The 24,442-nt window shown below is 43.9% G+C and overlaps 1 protein-coding gene across 1 annotated transcript in view; it reads right to left on the bottom strand.

Moving 5' to 3' along the window:
- esyt3 (extended synaptotagmin-like protein 3) overlaps positions 1–24,442 on the bottom strand; it is a 96,391-nt gene that overhangs the window by 60,896 nt on the left and 11,053 nt on the right.

Raw genomic sequence — 24,442 nt, 5'->3', positions numbered from 1 at the left:
GTAACCTAGTTACTTTCAAAGTAACTAAGTTACTCTGATAATCAAGTAATCAGTAAAGTAACTTGGATTACTTTTTAAAGGAGTAATCAATAATCAGTAATCGGATTACTTTTACAAGTAATCTGTGGCATCACTGATCCTGACACAACTTGTACTTACCTGCACTATTCTTACCCTGCCTACTCTTATACACTGCCTATCAAATTCATGTGTCGGTTATCGCACTTTTTACTTCTTACTGATGACTATTTTTCCAAATGTGAAACACTGTGATTATTTGTATTACTGAATAGAGAGCCTAATAGGATGCTAGATCCTAATGTGAAACACTGATTTACCATACCTTGCTATGCTCGCTCATGCCTGTATTTTTTATGTCCGTTCTATTTTATAATTTTTTGACAATTTTTAAACTGAATCATTTTAAACTATTTTTATTATTTGTATTACTGAAAACTGTAAGCGGAGAGCCTATTGGGATGCTAGATCCTAATGTGAAACACTGATTTGCCATACCTTGCTACCTGTATCTTTTTTATGCCCGCTTATGCCTGTATTTTTTACTGTTGTGAAGCACTTTGAACTGCAACCTCTGTATGAAAAGTGCTATACAAATAAAGTTATTATTATTATTATTATTATTATTATTATTATTATTATTATTATTATTATTATTATTATTATTATTATTATTATTATAGTAACAGTAAAAGATGGGAGCCTAAAGACTGGTATGGTCCTACCAGTGGAGTCCAAGACATTTTGTCCTATAGGTTTGCCTGTTTTAATTGTGTAATAATGCATATAACCTCAACCCTGCAATGCAAATCTTTGCATCTTGGCAACCTGGCAATCAGAATATCTATGCTACAGTCACATATACTAAATATAAAAAGAAAACTATTTTTTAATATCACAGAACTTTGTTAAAACATTAAATATTTTTAAATCTCTTTGGTTTCAGAATCAGGGGGGAAAAGTAAGATTTTATCCGACACACATCAAAGACTATTTACACAAGTCATATGTAATATGTAAATCATGTTAGATTTATAAAGCTGCTCTTCCAAGCTGGATTACAGAGCTTCTGGAAAGGCTGAAAAGGATGCATGCAGCACCACAGAGATGTTGTAAAAAGAGTAATGAAGGAAATCAATGGTTATTTTTCATATAGCTTTGCGCTCTGCTCTATTGGAACTGTCCCTTTAATCAGGGGTGCAGTCGTAATATCAGAACTGCCTGTACGCGAAAAGTACCTAGCGGAAAAAAATCTAATCTACGAATTCCAATCTGGCTTCAGAACATCCCACTCCACTGACACATGCCTTCTCTATTTGAATGACCACATCAAACAAGAGGTGGATGCAGGCAAATACTGCGGCATGGTCATGCTGGACCTACAAAAGGCCTTTGACACGGTCAATCACTCCATTTTGATTGACAAGCTAAAAGCAATTGGTTTTGATAGTCTATCAGTGAGCTGGATGCAATCCTACCTTGAGGGGAGGGAACAGATGGTGGAGGTAAACGGTACCCTATCCCCCCCCTCACAGTGAGCTGTGGTGTTCCACAAGGAAGCATACTAGGACCGCTACTGTTCCTAATTTATGCAAATGACATGTCGTCAGCTTGTGACTGCAACTTGTTCCTGTTTGCGGACGACTCAGCCCTGCTGGTCTCTGACAAGAACAAGTTACAGGTGGAAAAAACCCTCAGCTCGGAACTAGGCAGAATCTGCATATGGCTCGCTGATAACAAACTATCATTACACATGGGCAAAACAGAGTCCATTCTCTTCGGTTCAAATAACAAACTCAGCAAGACCGACGGCTTCTCAGTTACAGTGGGTGACAATATTGTCACAAGGAAAGATGAAATTACCTACCTGGGTTCCATCCTAGAGGCTAATCTCTCCTGTGACAAAATGGCATCCAATGTAATAAAAAAAGTCAACCAACGAACTAGATTCTTGTACCGGATCTCCTCTCTGGTAAACAAGAATACCCTGAAGACTCTGGCAGGAGCACTCATTCAGGGGTACTACGACTATGCTTGCACCTCATGGTACCAAAGCACCTCAAAGGCGCTAAAAACAAAATTACAAACATCTCAAAACAAACTGGTCAGACTACTGCTTGACCTTACTCCTAGAACCCACCTCACCCCTGCCCACTTTGACAACTTAGGATGGCTTAGAGTAGACGACAGAGTACAGCAACTTGCAATGGGCCTGGTCTACAAGATACACTACACGACCAAGGTACCCATGTACATGTCAAAATACTTCCCAAAGGTCAGTGAATACCACGATCACAACACCAGAGGGAGCTCCACAAATCATGTTAAACCCAGATTCGGCTCAAATAAGGGACTAAACACGTTTCGCAATTATGCCACATCAATGTGGAACGCCCTACCCAAAGCTGTAAAGGAATGTGGATCACTACCCACTTTCAAAACCTCTCTCAAGGGACACCTACGGGAGACTGCAATTCAACACTGGCCCCTGTAAATATCCTAACCCAACCCCCTCCAATGTACAGTCATTTACCTAGTATGGTTTTGTCAATAGTCCAATGTACAATTTTGTTTGTTTGTACAGTGTCTCCCCCCCCCCCCCCCCCCCTCAATGTACAGTTTTGCTTGTTTATACAGTGTGCCCCCCCCCCCCCCAACCACCTCCAATGTAGATTACCCAGTATGGTTGTCAATATCCCAGTGTACCCAACCCCCCCCACCCAACCTCCTCCAATGTACAGTTTCTACGTCAAATGTATATACTCCCTTTTCCTGACTCCTTCTGTATCACAAACAGTACTGTATTTGCAAATCTGGTATGTCATAAATGTATAGATGTAGCAGTACTGACTATCTGTATGTCATGTATGTCATTGTCATATATGTCCTGATGAATTGAAAATGGGGGACCCTGATGTAAACAAGACGAAAGTCTTTCTCTGGTCTGCATCCCCTTAACAATTGTGTGTATTGAGCTGTACTGTATTGTACCCATTCTGCAATCTGTTAATAAAGTTTTCAATCAATCATACATGTTCCCCTGCGTGCGCACAGAACAGATGATTATTATGCATAAATAGTAGGAAACATGTTTGTATAGGAAATTACTAGTTTTAGTTTAGTTTTTGTAAATATTGCCTTGAAATAGAGAAGCTGAAAAAGGTAGCAGGATGTAGCCTTCAATTTATAAAGAAATTATATTGTCAATAGATATGGTTGAAAAACAAACTATGCTTTAAATGTAATTGTAGATACAATATTTTAGTTACAATTTCTTTAATTGAATTAACTTGAACTAGAAAAGTAAATACAAACTAAATTAACAATGTAACTTACAGTTTACAGTTTCCTTCTGAAGCACAACGAAATGTCTCATACTTCCAGTCGGGACCATTTGGTTCCACAGCTCGAGCAAACCCCCACCAATTGGTACAGGGCTTGTATTTTGGTTTTGCACTCCTCTTTCTTTGTTATGCTATTGGTATCCTATTATTATGCAAAGACTAGGTGATAGATAAGTGCCGGGTACTTTGCGCACGGCGCGACGAGTCGAGTGAAAGTTGTGAACGCATTTTTGTCTGCGCGCGCATGCACATCCGTGCGCGTACTTCTGCTCAGAAAACTGCTGGGTCGGCGTGGTACCGCGTGGGACCACCACTGCCTTTAATCATATGCTATCGTGAAAACGTTCAACCACATGCACGCTCCTCACCTGCCTGGCCACGCCCACATCCGCTCATACATAAGCGGGGCCATGGCCATACTACCAGTTGCGCTCCGGCTGTGCAGCTGGATACTATTGCCGCGAGAGGCAGTCGGCTGGCTGACGGTCTCTCTGGGCGGGTGCTGTCTGGCGACGCGGGCCTCAGATGTGTCAGTTGTGCGGGGTCGGCTGCACAGGCTTGCGGCCCCGCAGAACAGCCGGCTCCAAGCGAGGGTTCCTCCGTTGCCTCTCCATCGCGGGTGTATGGAGGGGACGAGGGGTTCTTGTTTGACGCCCCGCCTTTCAAGAAGAAAGTGGGCTGGCCTCCCGGCGCGAGTTTGCGTGTTTTTTTGCCCGAGCTCAAGGCGGCAGCAGCCCGCATAAAACGGGGCTTTGCTGCCGATGCCACTGTATCTCTGGTAACGCCGTCCTGTGAGGGAGGCGGGTGTTGTCTGCCCTTTTTTTCTTTGGGCCAAAAAAGAGGCAGTCGGCTGTCTGAAGTGATCAGGCCTGCATCGCTATTCCTCACATTACACAGCTTCAGTAGTAGCCGGTAGCTAACAGTGGGCCCGTGAGAGCTAGCCGTTAGCTTGCTGCTGCGTTGGCCGGTAGCTATCGCTGGGCCGGTAAGAGCTAGCTGTTAGCCGGTAGCTGGCCGTTGGTCGGAGCAGACGGTGGGCCTGTGAAGGCTAGCCGTTAGCTTGGTGCTAACCGTCAGCCTGGAGTTAGCCGTTAGCTTGTGCTAACCGTTGGCGTTAGCGGGCCCTGAATACTGATTCTGCGTCATCTCTGGCAGAAGATGTCGTCAGCCTGCACCATGGCCGGCCGCCGCCACTTCTGGCCCCACCAGCAAGAGGCCTCATCAACAAGGTGGACCAGCCATTGTTGCGGCCATTCATCCTGCGTCCGGGGGTCAGGTAGGACACCAGACGAGTTCTGGTACCCCGAAGGACCCTGAGCTTTCCGGGGGGGAAATGCCAGGGTGGGCCGGACGTCACAGGGATTGATGTCATGAATGTGTGTGTCATATAGGTGCCACTACGAGTTGCCCTTAACACTTTCAATGCCAACGATGATAACTCGTTTGTTCATGCCGACCGTTCATTGCCAACGACGAGAGATCGTTTTTTTTTATTAGCGATTTGAATTCATATTTCATCAATCTAGCCTCACGTTAGTGCTGCAAACTCTCTCTGAGCTCCATTGGGAAAATACCGCCCCCTATCATCTCTCCCTGTGGTACTGCACCCCTTTGGAATGGATTGAATGAAACATGAAAAAAAAAAAATCCTGCTTCCTCATTTTACTTCTCAGACAAGTCACCCAAGACGATCGGATTCATTGCCGAGCCCCAGAACAGCGTGGAATACATATTTCCAGTACCCAGCGTTGGATCAATAAACGCAATCGATATTTGGAATGACGATCAGGAAATGGAATAATGTTTTTGGAGAACATCTGATCTGAGGTAAGGAATCTATTTTACCAGTCTTAGGATAATCAGAGCTTTTTTCACAGAGATATCAACGTGTGCCCTGTGTGTGTGTGTGTGCGTGTGTGTGTGTGCTGATCAGGAAATGAGATAATAGATTTTTCAGCCCGCTTCTATAGCGTGCATAAGTACACAGACTATCAATAATTAGCGTTTATTTGAAAACGATTAATAAATAGGCCGAAAAATTACAGTTTTTTGTGTATACCAGAATATTCCAGTAAAGGGCGTTTATCACAGAATCTTTATATTTTCCTGAAACTTTCAAAAAACTAGCTGGTATAAATCGGAAATGAACCGATTAAAAAACAATGCATTTCGACAATGTTGACTGCAAACAAGTCATTGATAAGCGACGGCCAGATTACACACATAATTTAAGATGTAGTTTATGCGTTCACAAATATGAGAGCGCCATCATTGAAGTGGGTGGTGGCATGCAAGCACTAAATCATGCGCCCCCTGCTGGCATTGAAAGTGTTAACAGTGGTGTGCATTGGTCCATACTATGTCGTACCTTTTTTTTACAATGTTAGGTGGGTTGGTCCTTCTCCATTCGTTTTCACCCCTCCCTCCCTGCTAAACCGGGGATGGGAGGGGGCTGTCGGGGAGGCTGCTTCTGTCAACTCCTCTATGCATCACTGTGTAGGTCCCGGTCGCGTGTAGCCTTTTTACAACGCATCCGCGTTTCCGGCGGTCTGATTGGCCAGGTCATGTGACATGTGCGCCCAATAGCGTGTTTGCCCATTTACGCATCGAACAGCCTGCAAACTACCTGGCGTTCTATCGCCATGCTCTAAGACAAACTCTAACCTTAACCAACTTCGAAGAGTGCCTAAGCTTAACCAGTGTAGAAACTTGCCGTCCCACGATTGGCGCTCATGTCACATGACCTGGCCAATCAGAGCACAAAACGGGAACCCGGAAACGCAGATGCGTTGTAAAAAGGCTTCAAGCGTCCCGGTCCTCCAGGCCCAGGTCGGGCCTCCCCCTCATTGACCTGTTGGCCTGGGTTAACCCTTTTTAAACCTGAAACGCTTGAACTGCATTGTATAGCCTGTGTATACGCGCAGTTATGTTTCCGGGGTTTCTTAGTGGGTTAAGGGAGCAACCACTTTCTGTTAATAAACATAGGGGGGGGTGGTTGTCTCCCCGGTGTGTTGGTAGCAGAGTAGACTCTCTGGTTGAGCCCGGGTCTGACCCCGGCTGCCCGAGAGTATGCCCCCGCATCTTTCATGACGTCTGCCAATTGTGTCAAACTCTCTCTGAACCTCGACCCCGCGGGATTAATAAATTGGCTGGGTCAGGGTTCGTGGTGGAATCTGTTCGCTGGCGGAGTTGGCTAACTCCGACTCCGCGAGGTTCGTGGCCCCATGAGATTGTGACATGGTGCACGACATACCGAACACCCTTTCCGCCGGGATACTGTTCTTGCAGTAAGCCCCTTAGGCGCCTGTCTAGTCCGCAGTGCTCCGGGCGCAGGTCGATTTCTGCTCTTAAGACCTGTCGACCTGGATTGAGGGATCAATCTCCTTGGAGGGTTGTCTCCCCGGTGCGCCAGCTGGCCCCACGACATTGTGGGGGGGAAGCCTCCTTGAGAGCGCTTCGGAGCGGCGTGCCAGGGGGAGAAGGGCCTTCACCTATTTTAGGCCCTGTCCGATACGCTGGCGATGTGGGGGGTGGTGTCACCAGTGACCGTCTGGTGGGGTCTCGATGCCGCGGCCTCGTTGACCTCACCAGGCCCCTTTTTTCAGAGGGTCCTACCCCCCGGGATGTGGCCTGGGGCTGGGACCTCCTCCGTGCCCCGCTGCTACGGCCTTGCCACAGGGTTGGGTTTTTTTGACCCCGACCCCGCGATGTTGGGGTCTGCGAATTTTTTTTTGCTTCACGTCCGTTCCCTGGTGGCGTGCGGGATGCGTGTCCGAGTAGTTGCGGGCCCAGCTATATGAAGGCAAGTCCCACGGTCTGCTCACCCTGTGCGTTTGAGGTGCTAAACCCTCTTCGCACAGTCGGGTCCGATCTCCCTCCCGTCCCTCACTAGGGGGGGCGGGGGGGCCCGGATCCTCCCCGGTATTCTGACGGTTGTAGGGCAGGGGTTCTCAACCTTTCTGCTGCCAAGGCACCCCTGTGTTCAATAAAAGATTCCAGGGCACCCCTACATACGATAAAGACTTTTTCGGTCCTGTCTTTTTTGCTACAATGATGATACAATGATTCTTTATTTGCCGTGCTGTCGTTGAGATGTTTTGTTGTTTGTTTGTCTTTGTTGCTTGTTGGTGAATCTGCAAATATGAATTGCCCCACGCGGGATCAATAAAGTTGTCTGAATCTGATGACAAAAGTGCTTGCTTTCAAAATAATGTTTATTTAAGAAAAAACTGAAAATCATGTATTTTTTTTTTTATACAGAAAAGGATCACTAAAGTGCTATCTGTTGCAGCTGCACTGTTCTCCATAAAAATAGCATATTTGGATAAGTTTGACAATTTCTCAAAAACAGAAAATCATGTATTTTTTTTAAATACAGAAAAGGATCACCAAGTTACCATTTCTCAAAAAATATAAATAAATACAGAAAATAAGCACTCGTTCACTCAGTGGACATTTCTAGCTCAATGCGAGGTCCGCTGCTGCTGGCTAATAATACGGTCAATACGTGGGGAGATCTTTGACAAGGCAACACGCATGTCATCATCAAGGCTCAACTTGGCCCTATATTTTGTTTTCAGAGCTGTCATGGATGAAAAGCCAGCTTCACACAGATATGTGGGGCTGAATGGTATCAACACCTTAACTGCAGCATCATGAGATACTTGGTACTCAGCACCACACTCTGAAACTAGCTCTCCAGGTGGTATCAGATGAGATTTCAATGAGTTCTTCCAAGAGTTTGGATGGAGATGTGTCAGGAAGCTTTGTCTCAATGTTGTCTGTAAAGTCTTTTTTTATCCAGAGTGACTTAATGATTTTCAGATTTTTAGAAATGGTCAAACTTATCCAAATATGGTATTTTCATGGAAAACAGTGCAGCTGCATCAGATAGCACTTTAGGGATAATTTTCTGTAATCCAAAAAATTATTTGGATTCACTATAAAGTGCCTGTTCACTATAAAGTGCCACGTTTTGATATATTGAGCTTTAAACTTTAAGTACATTTTTTGGAACACGCAACCTAAAACACCTTCCTCTCCCAAACCGTTCCTGCAATTGTTTTATGTTGCATGATGATCATGGATACATTTATTATGTATTGTATTTTTTATGTTTAAATATCAACATAATCTGTCTGTCCACCCTCAGTACATTTACTATCAATATAATATAGTAGTCTGACTTCATCATATATTTTCAAACGCACACACGTAGAGGGAGAATGCCCCCCCCCCCCCCCTCCTTCCCAGTCCTCCTTCCAAGTCCCCACCCTGCTGTTCTCTGTCGCTCTGAACAGGGCTTGTTGTTAGCTTATGCTAAAGGGACATTAATTCCGGTCTTAAACACAACGTGGCCACAAAGGAATGGCAAGGATTGCAAAGCATGTTATATGCATTTGACCCGTTGCGGAATAAAACAGCAGGGATTTGTTTTGGGTCGCAAAAACACTATCCTTGCTGTGTTTCAATGTCCGCGTTCCAGATCCAGAGTACGCTACTACTGCTGAGCTGAGAGACGCTAAGCTCACTGCTCAGCCTGCTGTGTTGAGATGCATCCTTATTGGCTGTGTGCTGTAGAGCGGATATGAGTCACGACACCACGGAGTTTCAAAATAAGAGTATCATAATGACCTAAATGTTGCTAGCTTTCGGAGCCTAGTTATTTAGCTGGAGCTGCGCGTGGGCAGAAATGAGACCCGCTATAGGATTTTCAAAATAAGACTCGTCATTCTATATTTTTAAAGAACATTGCCAGGCATCTCGCGGAACCCCTGGCAGCTCTCTGCGGAACCCCTGTGTGCCGGGGAACCCCTGTTGAGAACCGCTGTTGTAGGGGACCTCAGCGGGTACATCTGTCGGGCTTTCCGCTCTGCTCCACTCTTGTGTTCCAATAGAGCAGAGCGCAAAGCTATATGAAAAATAACTAAGGTTATCCTATAACCCTAGTTATTTGAGTATAGCGAGCGCTCTGCTCTGACTCACTGAGGACCCCACGGTCTTCCGTTTCGGCGGTGAAAGACTGGGGAAGGAGCTGGTAGTATGGCTGTAACTGAGGGGTACAATTCCCTGACTGTATTAATCAAGTATGGTATCATTAAACCACTACCGTCTTATGTACATTACTGGCCATACCGTACACAAGTATATCAGATGAGAACTCCTCCACAATGAAACGGTTTCCACACAAATACTCGTTTAGAATATTTATTACATCAAAGGTATTACAGAATATACTTTACTAGATGCGCTTATAAGGCAAAGGAATTATATCTATGGTAAATCAACAATGAATATTAGGAATTATATCTCTGGTACTCTGGGGAGATAGCTGGAGATACTGGAAGGGGGGTACTACCGGTTGTAAGCCAGCAGGGGGAGGCAATGCTCTATGCAAAGTCAATGGGTCCACGGGGACTTCAACAAGCCCTGCTCGGGGGGCGATCTTACTCCCTGGAGCAGCGGATGAAAACGGCAGCTGTAATCCCAGGGTGCGCGCCGCACAGGTGAAGCCGTGGAGTCTCTCCTTGAGACGGGCTCGAATGATGTCCTCACGGTAGATCCCACACAGCAGCGGGGTAGACGGTTCTCTGCTCCAGCAGCTTGGTCAAAGCAATGAAGAATAATAATCCTGCCGGAAAGTGGCTCTGCAATCACCGGTGTAAATCCTCCGTGGTCGCGGTGGTTCATAGTTGAACTTGACGTTAATACTATCCTATTTGCACGCGGCTATAAGTGCTCTATGTAGACACACAATTACTCACTTCACGTGGTCTTTGACTCGTAATGAAGGCTTACTAGTAAGGAGCGAACGATACGTTGAACAAACGTATTAGGATAACACGACTCTATTTTGGGGCAATACGAGCCCTACTGCACCGCACGTTGCGTAGTGGGTGAGACGTCACTTGGGTAACTGAACAAGACTGAACTCCAACTGAAAAGCGAACTAACTCAGTATTCACCTACGCCATATTTATATGTACGGGGAATAAACGAGTGCCAGCCTGCTCACTGTCTCGTAGCCCTGGGCAGAAGCGGGCATGTTGAGACAAGTCATGTCTGTAGCTTTCAAGTCGGCTCTAGGGGTAGGGCTGGGCGATATGACGATATTATATAAATATCGGGTACAGTTCATTAACGATACACTTTTTCAACGTATCGTGGATATCGTGATGTTTTGCCCAAGAGGATTGTGTCGCGTCAATCTGTCCACACGTTACTCGTTCATATCTCAGCCCGTGCTGAGATATGCCCATTCCGCGGTCTGTTAATAAAGTTTTCAATCAGACAGATGTATGGAAAGGCTTTTATTATAACATTCGTTGTAGTAAAATCATTATGCCTCATTTAGTCATCCTGTTGAGCACTGGTCTCCTACTCGACGGCCGCGGGGAGCTAACGTTAGTAGCTTTGTTGACGTTGTTCAGCCACAGGACATTCAGGAAGTAAAAAAACTAGGAGCTTGCCGATTGGTGCTAAGAACAGCAGGGCGGGTGCAAGCGCTGTGACGTAATTGGCAGACTCGACTGTCAATCAAAATTATATGTTTCCGTCAGAATGAATGAGTGAAGACTTTGTTAAAGGGTTGCAGAATGGGTACAATACAGTACAGGAGGATGAAGACCAGAAAAAGACTTTCGACTTTTTTACATAAGGGTCCTCCATTTTCAATTCATCAAAACATTTAGAGACATACATATATACAGTAGTTTCATTAAAATGCTATTGATTGATTGATTGATTGATTGATTTAAAACTTTATTAACATATTGCAGAATGGGTACAGTACAGCTCAATACATACAATTGTTAAGGGGATGCAGACCAGAGAAAGACTTTAGTCTTGTTTACATCAGGGTCCCCCATTTTCAATTCATCATATTTCATATCTAAATCATATAATATCTCATTGCTAAATATATGCAATATATAATCTAATAATCTAAATCTAATATATAATATAAAAATGCTAAATGCATGGGTATTTTATTTTGTCTTTAATGTTAGCTTGCAAAATCAAATACTGTCTTGGTAAGCCTCATAATGAATTGTTTGGGGTAAAAAAGAAAAACATTGTGATGTGTATCGTGTATCGCCGAAAGGTCAGAAAATATCGTGATATCATATTTAGGCCATATCGCCCAGCCCTATCTAGGGGTAAGTCACTGGCGCTGGTGGCACGCCATCCAATAGGAGAATGAAATATTATGGGCTATAGTAGGCTAAAGGGATATTCCGTGTATATGTACAAGGAATATACAAGGGATATCAAACGATATACAAATATTATGCAATATATATCAATCAATAAATACATATATTCGGTTTAATCTGACCCTTTGTAACAATGGCCATGGCCCCGCTTATGTATGAGCGGATGTGGGCGTGGCCAGGCAGGTGAGGAGCGTGCATGTGGTTAAAAGTTTTCATGACAGCATATGATTAAAGGGACAGAGCGCTCGCTATACTCAAATAACTAGGGTTATAGGATAACCTTCGTTTTCAGTATGGTTATAACAACATATAGATATTAGTTTAACAGGCCCTGGGTGTGGGTGTGTTAAAACATAAGGTACGTAGGTAAAAACATTTTAATTAAGGTAAAGTGGAGTTTAGCCTCTCTCCTACATCAGTATTAGACTGAGGGACGGGTACCTTTCACATTTGAACCGATAAAGGTACCTGTGAATCGATACCGGTACCCAACGGTACCTTTTTTCTGTACTTTAGTCTCTAAAATGTAATCTACCTACCTCAGTTGTAAAAAGAAAAAATCAAAACTTAATATTTAATAAATAAATAATGTATTATTTATTATTACTTCATTATTATTTACATATTACTGATGTAAAGCACTTTGAACTGCAATCCCCTGTATGAAAGGTGCTATACAAATAAAGTTATTATTATTATTATTTATTTAGAACATATATATATACACAGTCACACACATATCTTTAAATAAATGTTATGTTTATTTAAAAATATATGTTTTACAAATTAACTAAAAAGGTACACCTTTTTTTTTATCCACTTTTTCTCCTCCATTTTTAAATTCTTTCTCCCATCCCAATTTAGCCGTGCCAATTCTCCCCTCCCCTGTCTTGATCGTTGCTCGCATGTGCCCCCCACTGGCTGGTCGTAGGGAGGATAGAAGCCCATCACATGTCCCCTCCGATACATGTGGAGGCACCCAGTCACTTCTTTTCACCTGCCAGCACGGACTCTCATCGGCGAGGAGTAAAATATATATATATATATATATATATATATATATATATATATTATTATTATTATTTTTTTTTTTTTTTTTTTATGCAGTCAGGCCACTGAACTTAGAAGCAGGCCAGGCCAGTGTTTCTAGTTGCAGCAGCGCAATAGTTAGATAACCTAGGTGGGTAACAACCAGGAGATCACTGCAACTCACACAAGTTGGAGAACTATCTCTCTCTTGCTCTCACACACACACAAAGGGAGCCCCATGTGATTGGTGGAGGCGGGACCCTTACAAAAAACAAAAGATCCATCAAAATCAGTGTTGTTGCTAATCATTGACACATGCTAGCCTGTAATAACCCCCGCCAGAAAAATCTACTTTGCATTTGATATATTGCAAATATATGCCATCACACACACTGGCATTTAAAGGGTTAGAATTATAAAATGAATATGTGGTGTTATGATCAGGGCTGAAGTTGAATAAAAGATTGTATTTTTTTCAATCTGACATTACAAAAAAACAGAAAATCCATCAAAATAAGTGTTGTTGCTAATCATACAGCTAGCCTGTTTTTTAACAATAATTTGTGATGCCATCACAAACACTGGCATTTAAAGGGTACAAATAAAAAAAAAAATCTGCACCAGAATGCAGGAAATTAAGTCTTTGTAACAACCCCTGGTTAACTCATTCAGTGCCAACCACGAGATTAGTCGGGTTAACTCGCCATGCGTTGCGTGCCAAGACCAGAGAAAACTCTGGTTTTAATCGTCATTTCTTTTATTAGCGATATATTTTACATTTTCATCCATCCAACCTGATGTTATCATTGGGAATGGGTCTGAGCTCGCAAAAGGGCAAATACCGCCGCCTATCGTCTCCCGGATGGTATTGCACATCATTGGATTGGATTGACTGGGAATGTGCATCTCAGGCATGCAGTATTGTGTTACCAGATTGACTGAGGACCCTCAGAGCAGCGTCGATTATGTGTTTCGGACTATAACGTTGGATCAATAAACGTGATCGATATTTGGAATGGCGAACAGGAATTGGATTAATCTTTTTGCAGAACATCTGATGTGAGGTAAGGAATTTATGTTACAAGTCTTGGGGTAATCAGATGTTATCACCGCCATCGCAGCGTGTGTGTGTGTCACGTTAGTGCTGACCAGGTCATGGATAATCGATTTTTCAGCCCGCTTCTCTAGCGTGCATAAGGACACAAATACTATCGATAATCTAGCGTTTATTTGAAAACGATTCATAAATCAGCCGAAAAATTACGTGTTTTGTGTATTCCACTAAAGAGCTATTATCGCGGATTTCTCTGGAATTACTAGAACTCTCCAAAACTATACTCGTATTCAAAACGGTATAAAACGGAAATGTACTGATGAAAAAACAATCAGTTTCGTACATGTTGACTGCAAGCCAGTCATTGATAAGCGACGGGTGTATTCGACCCAAAGCGCTGGCACGGAACGGCCTATTTGGGCATAGGGGCGTGGCTCTGAATGTGTTAAAAAGTGGCCTGACTGGGGCTATATTTTGCACTATATTTCCTGGCCTGAATGATTTCCCCAGTCCGGCCCTGGTTAAAAGCCTTTGAACGTTTGCATGTTTCAACCATACATTTCCATTCATACATATTTTTTTTTTTTTATTTTTTTTTATATTTTATATATATATATATTTTTTTATACCTCCTATAATAGTGGGCGTCGCGGCTCTCTGACACCGTTATTTCGGGGGTCGCGGCCTGAAGACTTTGGGAACCCCTGGCCTAGGGAGCTAACGTTATGTCCGACGATTAGCTAACGTTAGCTTAATAACGTTACATGGGTTACAAATATGTGGAACTATGGAAGGAGCAAGCCGACCGCTAAAAATAAAACCCAACGCGGCAGCGAGAGCACATAACAAGGAGTTTCGAGAGGAGTGGAAGTTTGGCGCAAGTATGTCAAAAAGAAACAACACGTTTGTCATCTGTAGTAAATAAATGAAGCTGGAATCCATTCGTGACCATGAACAGAGCCAGTGTCCCATTGGCTGCATGTCTGTGTCCCGAATTCAATCGGAGCCTCTCCTCTAAAGACGCTCTGTGGCTAGGCTAACAGCCATGTCAGAGCAGAGGTGGAAACTGAGCTACACTTTCTAACAACCTGCCCACTGTACCAAGATATCAGAGACATATACTCCATGAATTGCAAACACCCAAAGAGAGTTTGAAAACATGTATTGTGCACGCGTCGTTGACGTTAACGTGCAGTTTCGTTTTGCGGTAAACAAAACATGACGTCATCGGACTTCTTTTTTATAATTTTTTTTTGCATTACCGAAAATTGGCACCGTTGGATCTCACGTGAATCGATACACGGTAGTACCGACGTGTTTCGCTCGGTACCCTTAAAAGTACAGAATTCGGTACCCATCCCTATGAGGGACACACTGCGTCTGTGTAGAAGCAAGTATTTGAGATAAGAAGCTAGAAAGAGAGGCAAGGTCATTCATGGCTAGGAGATAGGGCATTGCTATGGCTAACAGCCATTGCTAGGGAAACAGACTTTATAGCTGTGAGGTTGCTATTAGTGACACAAAGATGGTGGTCGCCATGACAATGCAAGGAGCGGCTAGGGGTAAAGCCGTTGCTATAGTAACGAGATAGCCACACAACGAAGAGAGTTAGACATCATGAGAGATAGAGAGACTTTAAGACATTAAGCTGTGAGTTCTTCCGGTTTTGAGTCAGAAGGGTGGTGGATAGCAGCGAGACCTCCGGGCCTGGAGGGCGGGGGAGGGGAAGCAGCCATGAGGAGAGCTAGCTTTGGCTAATACAAGTTACAAGAGTTTTATTTGTCACGGCATACAATGAAATGCATAAACGATGTGCATAATTACAATAGTAATATATAATAAGAATCCAATAAAACAACATTGTATAAACCAAGTAAACAAAGTAGGGCATAGCGGTATATGTACATGAGTTATTTACAGAGCATGGTAGGACATGCTAGGTCCTGTGGTAGTGCAATACACTGTTAGCTACAGATGAGGCACTGGGTCTTTATGTACACTGCTATACAATGCTATATTTTTACGGATGCCCTGATCACGTTTTTTGCCACCGATACCGATCACCGATAGTCTATGAGCCATATCGGCCGATACCAATATCGATAGTTTTTTTTTATATAAAATATATATATTATATAATCATACTTGTAGTTGTATTATCTGCGAGACATCGCCACCACGCAACAAATCAAAATGCTCGCTATCTGCAAACAGCTCCACTGTCTGCGCTGCAGCTGGACCTTGGTCAAATCACATTCAGCATGCCCTCATGCGATGGAAGCCAGGGACTCGAATACGCATCGAATCAATGTTATAAGACATTGATATCAGGAGCTATCTGTAGCTACTGCTAGCCGGCTAGATAACGTTAAGACAACGCCTCAGTGAACTATTTAGTTCACTGGGACATTTCGTAGTGAGCTAACGTGAGCTAACGTGAGCTAACGGAGGTATCATGCACTACTAGACTATTGCTGGAGCATTTGTTGATATCAGGAGCTATCAGTAGCTAGCCGGCTAGATACCGTTAGACAATGCCGCATGTATTAAACTAAAAGTGAATAGTTGACTGGGTAATTTTGTAACGGTAGCCAACGTTAGCTCACGGAGGTCCCACTAGACTAGACTAGACCCGTGTTTACACAGGTGCGGGAGGGGCAGGAGGAGCAGGAGGAGGAGCAGTACGCTGCAGCTCTGTGTGCTTGAGACAGAAGTCAGCAAGTGAGATCTCCGCTAAGAATTGGATCATGTTTTTCGATCGGTTTTCACGATCTGTGAAAATAAAGCATTATCGGAATTCACCGATCTCATATTTATACTGAATATCGGCCGATACCGATCGCTGACCGATCGATCGGGGCATCCCTATATATTTTACAATCTCAAGCTATACTATACTTCCTTCTGTAAAGTGACCATAAGTGTGTGTGTGTGCTCATGTTAAAGTGGCTGCTAGTGTGTGAGCGTGCACAGTGTGTGTGTTGTGTGTGTGCTCATGTGTGCTTGTGCATGGAGTGTTCAGTGTTCAAGGCTCTGATGGCCTGGGGGAAGAAGCTGAGCCGAAGTCTCTCTGTCCTAGTTACTGGTGTTCGCAGGTGTTTGCCTGACCGCAGCAGCATGAACAGGCTGTTGTTGGGGTGGTGAGGGTCTTTCATTATCCTGCAGGCTCTGGATTTGCACCTCTTGTTGTATAGGACCTGCAGGGTTGGTAGTGCAATACCCGTGGTACGCTCGGCTGAGCGCACCACTCTCTGTAGGGCCTTCTTGTCCTGTGCCGTGCTGTTTCCATACCAGGCAGTGATGTTTCCAGTCAAGATGCTCTCTACAGCTCCGGAGTAGAAGGACTGGAGTATCTTCCCAGATACTCTGAACTTCCTTAACTGTCTCAGGTGGTAGAGGCGCTGCTTCGCCTTTTTTACGACTGAGTCTATGCGTGTTGTCCATGTCAGGTCCTCTGAGATGTGGACCCCCAGGTACTTAAAGCAGCTCACCCTGTCCACGGTAGCCCTGTTTATCCTCAGTGGTGTGTGTGGGTCTCCTGCGGTCTCCTCCTAAAATCCACGATCAGCTCTTTGGTTTTACCAATGTTCAGGAGCAGGCTGTTGTCCTGGCACCAGCGTTCCAGTACCTCAACCTCCTCCCGGTAGGCCTTCTCGTCGTTGTCCGAGATCAGTCCCACCACCACTGTGTCGTCCGCAAACTTCACTATGGAGTTGGAGCTGAACTTGGCCACACAGTCATGTGTGTATAGTGAGTACAGCAGGGGGCTCAGAACACAGCCCTGGGGGGACCCGATGCTCAGGGTGATGGTGTTGGAGGTCTGGCCCCCCACCCTGACCGCCTGGGGCCTTTCGCTCAGAAAGTCCAGTATCCAGGCGCTCAGAGCGGAGCTCAGATCCAGCTCGATCAGCTTGTCCACCAGTCTGGTGGGGACTATGGTGTTGAACGCTGAGCTGTAGTCAATGACCAACAGTCTCACATAGCCCCCCTTCTGGTGGTCTAGGTGAGAGAGGGTGTTGTGCAGTACTTGGGAGACCGCATCATCAGTGGACCTGTTTGGCCTGTATGCAAATTGCATAGGGTCCATATCATTGGGGAGCAGATCTTTTTAGCCTTAATCTGACTCCGCTTCTCCTACCTCTATGCTTTCTCTTTGTCCTGCCGCCGCCTTTGTCCCACTTGATCTCCGATGGCCAATCTTGGCATAAAGTGTCTCTAAACTCCTCTTTAAGTCTGGAGTTTAGGTCAATAAGTGACTGGCGGTCGTATGACGTCCCCGCCAGTGTGGTTTCCATAAAACAAGTAGTAAAAATAAACATAATGACTAAAAATAAGCACAATCGTTGCGGAGCTGACCCATCGGCGACTAACCTGGGTCGCGCCATTCTACATAAGCATTGTTCATACACAAGCATTCATACACAAGCTATCTGTTCTAGCTAACAAGACAAGCTTCGGCTAGTGAGCTAAGCTGGACTCTTTTTGTATCACAAACAGTACTGTATTTGCAAATCTGGTATGTCATAAATGTATAGATGTAGCAGTACTGTCTATCTGTATGTCATGTACAGTATGTCATATATGTCCTGATAAATTGAAAATGGGGGACCCCGATGTAAACAAGACGAAAGTCTTTCTCTGGTCTGCATCCCCTTAACAATTGTGTGTATTGAGCTGTACTGTATTGTACCCATTCTGCAATCCGTTAAAGTTTTCCGATGTTCCGATACCATTTTTTCCTTTCCGATCCGATTCAGATACCAGTGCATACATTACAAAAAAATTATATATATATATATATATTATATATATATATATTTTTTTTACAGATACTGTTTTATATATACTGTTTTTAGTAATAACTAGAAAGTAATGGTATTTATTCAACAGGTGATTGTATAGATTTGTATTAGTATCATTAATCAATGAGTATGGGGCTGCAGCACTGCAGATATACCCTACTCCAATGATCCACTTGCTTTGCACTCGCTACCCAGTGGCTCTGCAGATATACCCTACTCAGTCTACAAGGCTCCGTTGAAGTAGCAGAGGAACTGTTGTGATTTTTGCACAATAAATATTCAACATTCTCTTTTGAGACTCCGCCTCAGACTCTTATCATTTGGCACTAAAAGCTAAACATTGCCGCCGATATGGCTGTCCGCAACATGTCATTAATTGTGTACGCGACGTGCAATTGTGCAATGACGACCGTGGCGGACTGGGACACAAATTCAGCCCGGGACATTCAGACGCACCAGCCCACGCACCGGCCCCGAAACCGGCCCACACAACGGCCGTTATGAAACACTTGTCCAGTATTAAACAACCCAAGGCTGTGGCTAAGGAGTCAACATCAGGGAGACCAAATCTACACACCGCCCCTAGATGTGCACTCATGCACAGTGCACACACATACCGTTACTTCCTGTCATTGGCATAAGGTTTTTTCTTTACTAACATCTTAGTGCCTCATTAGCCTAGGGATTAAGGATACATGAAGTATTAACTACACCATAATAATATTGAGGTTTTGATCCATAGAAAAGGTCTGTGCTACACAATTTCAGTTAGATTGGATTTATTGTCCTTTAATTTGGCACTCATGACATTAGTTGCTTGCCGTTTAATCAACATCGAAAGATCTCTCTCTCTCTCTCTCTCTCTCTCTCTCTCTCTCTCTCTCTCTCTCTCTCTCTCTCTCTCTCTCTCTCTCTCTCTCTCTCTCTCTCTCTCTCTCTCTCTCTCTCTCTCTCTCTCTCTCTCTCTCTCTCTCTCTCTCTCCTCTCTCTCTCTCTCTCTCTCTCTCTCTCTCTCTCTCTCTCTCTCTCTCTCTCTCTCTCTCTCTCTCTCTCTCTCTCTCTCTCTCTCTCTCTCTCTCTCTCTCTCTCTCTCTCCTCTCTCTCTCTCTCTCTCTCTCTCTCTCTCTCTCTCTCTCTCTCGACTGGGCTCTCTCTCTCTCTCCCCTCAGGGTCAGCTGTGTGTAGATGAGACTAATCGAGAACATGGGTAACTGTTGGGAATTCTAAGGTACATCTTATTTAAGCATGTAAAATGGCAACTAATCAATTCAATCAATTAGATTACCAATATTATATCAACATGAAAATTTGAAAGGGAACATAATAGTATTTTATTTGAGTATTTACTATTAAAATATTAGTAGCCAATTAATTTGCAGCCCGTCCTAGGTTCTGATTGGCTCTCTAGGTTAGCACTTTAGCTTCTGATGCTGTGGTGGGCACTAGTCCTAACATTGCTAACTAAACTTTTAGTCCGAGAAAAAACGTCACGAGTCACGACTATTTACGTCCACGTGCTGTAAGGAATCAGGAATACGGAAACCACATTGTCTTGTAATAGAATGACTGAAATCACTGCAAGAACTAGTATAGGCTAGCTAGCCCTCATGAACCGGCACACACCAACAGTAGAATATGCACTAGGCTACTGCACGCACCTGTCATGTTACTGTTGGTTCCTTCCACTTGAACTTCGTCATCATTAGCAGCAGCAGCTACTCTAACGCCAGCCCTTCCTCTACTAAACATGTCTGTAATTTTAGAACATTGTTCTGCGTCTTTTACTAGCAATTCTAGCTTTTTCAGCTCCACCCTTTCTTTTTTTGCATTCTCCATTTCTGCGCTTCTAGGCCTACTCGCGGTTGGGAGGAAACGTGAATCTCATTCACTGATGTCTCATGTCTCATTCAAGACTGGCTAACAAAAGCATGTCTTTCACTTAACACCAAGAAAACAGTGTGTATGATGTTCACAAAGTCACCAGTAGAGGTCACTCACTCTAATGTGTTTCTGGGAGAGGCGGAGCTGGACATTGTACATTAATTCAAGTATCTTGGGGTCACATTGGACTCTACATTGACCTTCAAAAAGTAATGTGAAGAAAGTGACAAACAGTCAAGTTTAACATCGAAAACTTCAGGCAGATCAGGCCCTGCCTGCCAGTTAATGCTGCAAGGATGTTTCTGCATTCAATGATTTTATCACACATCGAGTACTGTTTTATCAACTGGTCTCTTTCATATGTCACTACTCTTACACCAATAGAATTACTCTACAAAAAAGCCATAAAAGTATTTGATAGGAAACCAATTTCATTTCATCACTGTAATGTTTTAGAAAAACATAACATGCTATGTTTCGAGAATTTCCAAGTTTTCAAATATACTTGCTTCATGTACAAGGTTCTGCATGGACTTGCCCCTCCCCCATTGAATGAGTTCATCCAACAGAAAGCAGACACTGGCATTACCACCAGGGCCATCAGTAGAGGGGACTGTAAGGTGCCTTTTCGGTATACTACCATTGCAAAAACTGTGTTCTCTGTTAAAAGTGGTAACTACTGGAATAGCCTACCAGTTGTGATTAGAGAGTGCCCTACATACTCCATGTTCAGAACCCATCTTAAACTGCATCTTAAGGCAAACCAAAACTGTGATCATTTTTAATCTGATTTAGTTTATGCAACTTGTTTATTGTTTTATTGCCGGCCCACACACTGGCCCACACACCGGCCCACATAATGGCCCACACACCGGCCCACACACCGGCCCACACACTACACCGGCCCACACACTGGCCCACACACCGGCCCACACACTGGCCCACACACCGGCCCACACACCGGCCCACACACTGGCCCACACACTGGCCCACACACTGGCCCACACACTGGCCCACACACCGGCCCACACACTGGCCCACACACTACACCGGCCCACACACTACACCGGCCCACACACTACACCGGCCCACACACCGACTCACACACCGGCCCACACACTGGCCCACACACTGGCCCACACACTGGCCCACACACCGGCCCACAGCTAGCTTTCGGTTAGCTGTTCAATGCTAATAACACCAGCCACCAAGCGAACTCATCAGAGCTCCCTGTCAACAGCGCTCTGTCGGGACGATGGCATTTTAAGAAAATCTGCTCTGCTGTTAAAATGACAAATGGCAATTGACACTTTAATTCACGGTCGATTAAGCACACGTTTGTTTTATAATGCTCACTCAGCGAGTAGGGTATATCTACAGAGCCCAACGTCCGCAGTGTTGTTGATAAATTACGTCATATGGTATCGGAGCGCAACATTAGAGGGTACTCGCCGATACCGATACCAGCATTTTAGGCAGTATCGGCGGCATTTCCGATACTGGTATCGGTATCGGAACAACTCTAGTTTTCAATCAATCAATCAAACAACCAAGGAGGGATAGAATTTATTAATCTAGTTTCTTAACCTTTTAAAGACTTTCAATTGGTTTCATTCTGTACAAGACCTTTTGTTTATGAAAATAAGCATCCCACTGTAGTGCCGGAGGAAAGAGGAATGAACGGAGGTAACGTAATGCTTGTTTATTATACAAAGCCACGTCAGTAAACAAGAACACAAGAGCACATGAATCAATTAATGAATAACAGCGAGTGCAACCGCAATAGATGTCCCCTCTGGCTGCGGCGCCAGATCATTCGTTCCCTCCCACTACACAACACATTCAGAGGAGAACACGTTAACCAATAATGTAGTCACTACACCACCAAGTAAAGAGATCAGGTTTTCGAGTAGATTATTTTGCCCGGATGCATCAAACGGGGTGATACAGGGTGTGACAGCCAGTAGGATTGCCATCAACCAATAAATAACAAACACAACGCAGACATCACGGAATGGCAGATGACGGGTTGATAAGGCTGAAAACACGATAATCCTTCAGTAACATGATAGGGTTGCCATGTAGTCATGGAATTTCCCATGATTAATAAACTCAAGGTATTACCGGTGAGGTGACACCAGAAATTATACAAAATGACGCTTACTTTGATCTTTAACGTTATGCATTGATCCACTGTGTCTGTCCGTCTACATCCGTTTCTAATTCATTTTACAAGTAAATAAACAAGGATTAGTATCAATTTGTTGAACTGACAGAGTTGATGTTAGTTTCTAATAAAATAAAATAACAGACAGTAATACCTTTCGTCACTTTTCTGCTCATTGACGGATGGACCAAGCCACTCTGTCACAGTATTTTACAAATTTGCATTTTTTTTTTTTTTTGCACGGATATGCAAACATGAAGTAAATGGGTTTTACTTCTAAAAAAACGGTGGGCAAGTACCTGGTGGATGTCTGAACAATGAGTAACACCAGTATCACAGACTACCACGGCAAGCCTATAACATGAATGCAGCTGGACCTGCCGGCATTAGTACACACAGCCATAAAATGTGCCTGTGCAGTTTTTCCTGATAGTCTTGATGGCTTTTGGTGCTTGGCTGTTTGAACCAGGTACTAAAACGGAGGGTAGCAAACTCTTGACTGCAAGGGATAGTCAGAGTCCCAGAGGAGCACACCCAGTGACCCAGAGCAGTCTCATTTGAATGGGATCTTTTTTTTTTAAGTGTAAGCTTAAACCATTTGAATCACAAGGTGGTTGTACTCATCTGTTAAAAATGACTAGCGTTGTATTTATTGTTACAACTACAATCAAATTAACTATATCTTAACATTTGGAATCACAGCACAGAATACAACATGTACAGGATGAGTACAACCACCTTGGGATCCAATTCTAAAATATGTTTTTTCATCAAGAGAACCACCTACCACCAGGTCTGTCCCACAATGGTCTGATGACGTCAAGGAGTTAAGGGAGGCGTTAATAAACTGGGAGATGTTCGAGAGGGTCCATGGAGCAAACATTGATGGACTATCCCACTGCATTACAGATTACATTAGATTCTGCGAGGAGAGCATTGTACCAACCAAAAAGGTACACTGCTTTCCCAACAATAAACCCTAATAAGGACATTACACACCTGCTAAACAGGAAAAAGAGGGCCTTCGTGGCAGGGGACATGGGGCAGGCTGTCCAAAAGGAGCTAAAAAAGGACAGCTACAGAGACAGGCTGGAAGGTAGATTACAGGCCAATAACACCAGAGAGATGTGGAGGTGTCAGGAGGATCACAGAGTTCAAACAGCTAGGCACAGCTGTGGAGGGGCCCCCGGAGCGTGGCACATGAGTTGAACACGTTTTTCAACAGATTTGACCAGATTACAAAATATAACATATATCATGCCAGTTAGGGTACCTTAATAATAATAATAATAATGACTTGGATTTATATAGCGCTCTTCACTGACCCAGAGCGCTTCACAGAGTCCATTATTCATTCATACACAGTCATACTGGTGGTGGTAAGCTACAATTGCAGCCAGAGCTGCCCTGAGGCAGACTCACGGAAGCATGGCGAATAATCAACGCCTACGGCCCCTCCGACCACCACCAACATTCATTCATATGCATACACATTCATACGAGGCAAGTAGGTTAAGTGTCTTGCCCAAGGACACAACGGCAGTGGGATGGACATGGGACCTTATGTATACTGCACCTGCACAAATACTTTTTTTTTTATCATTCTTTCCAAAAGAAAAGAGGCCTAGAAGCGTGGCTAACGCTAATGGCACGCATGCTAGAGGCCAACTGCCTACGAAAACAGGCACAGAGGCACTGAAAGAGGATTTCACCCATCTAATGAACACACTAGACTAGACAAGATGTATCCATCAGTGGACCAATTGGATGCTTTTGCAGAGGACAAGAAGCCTTCAGTCGACTCCTTCAGACATTAAGCACCCCCCACAGCCCAAATGGAATGATACATTTTTTTATTTTTTTTATTAAGAAAATATATACTTTTTTTTATTTTTTGACCAAAAACGGCAAATTTTGGCCAATCATAGTCG

The sequence above is a fragment of the Notolepis coatsorum genome (assembly GCF_963971535.1).
Source record: "Notolepis coatsorum genome assembly, chromosome: 3".
Lineage (NCBI taxonomy): Eukaryota > Metazoa > Chordata > Actinopteri > Aulopiformes > Paralepididae > Notolepis > Notolepis coatsorum.
The sequence above is the reverse complement of the archived record's forward strand: the minus strand, read 5'-3'. Positions and strand labels throughout refer to the sequence as shown.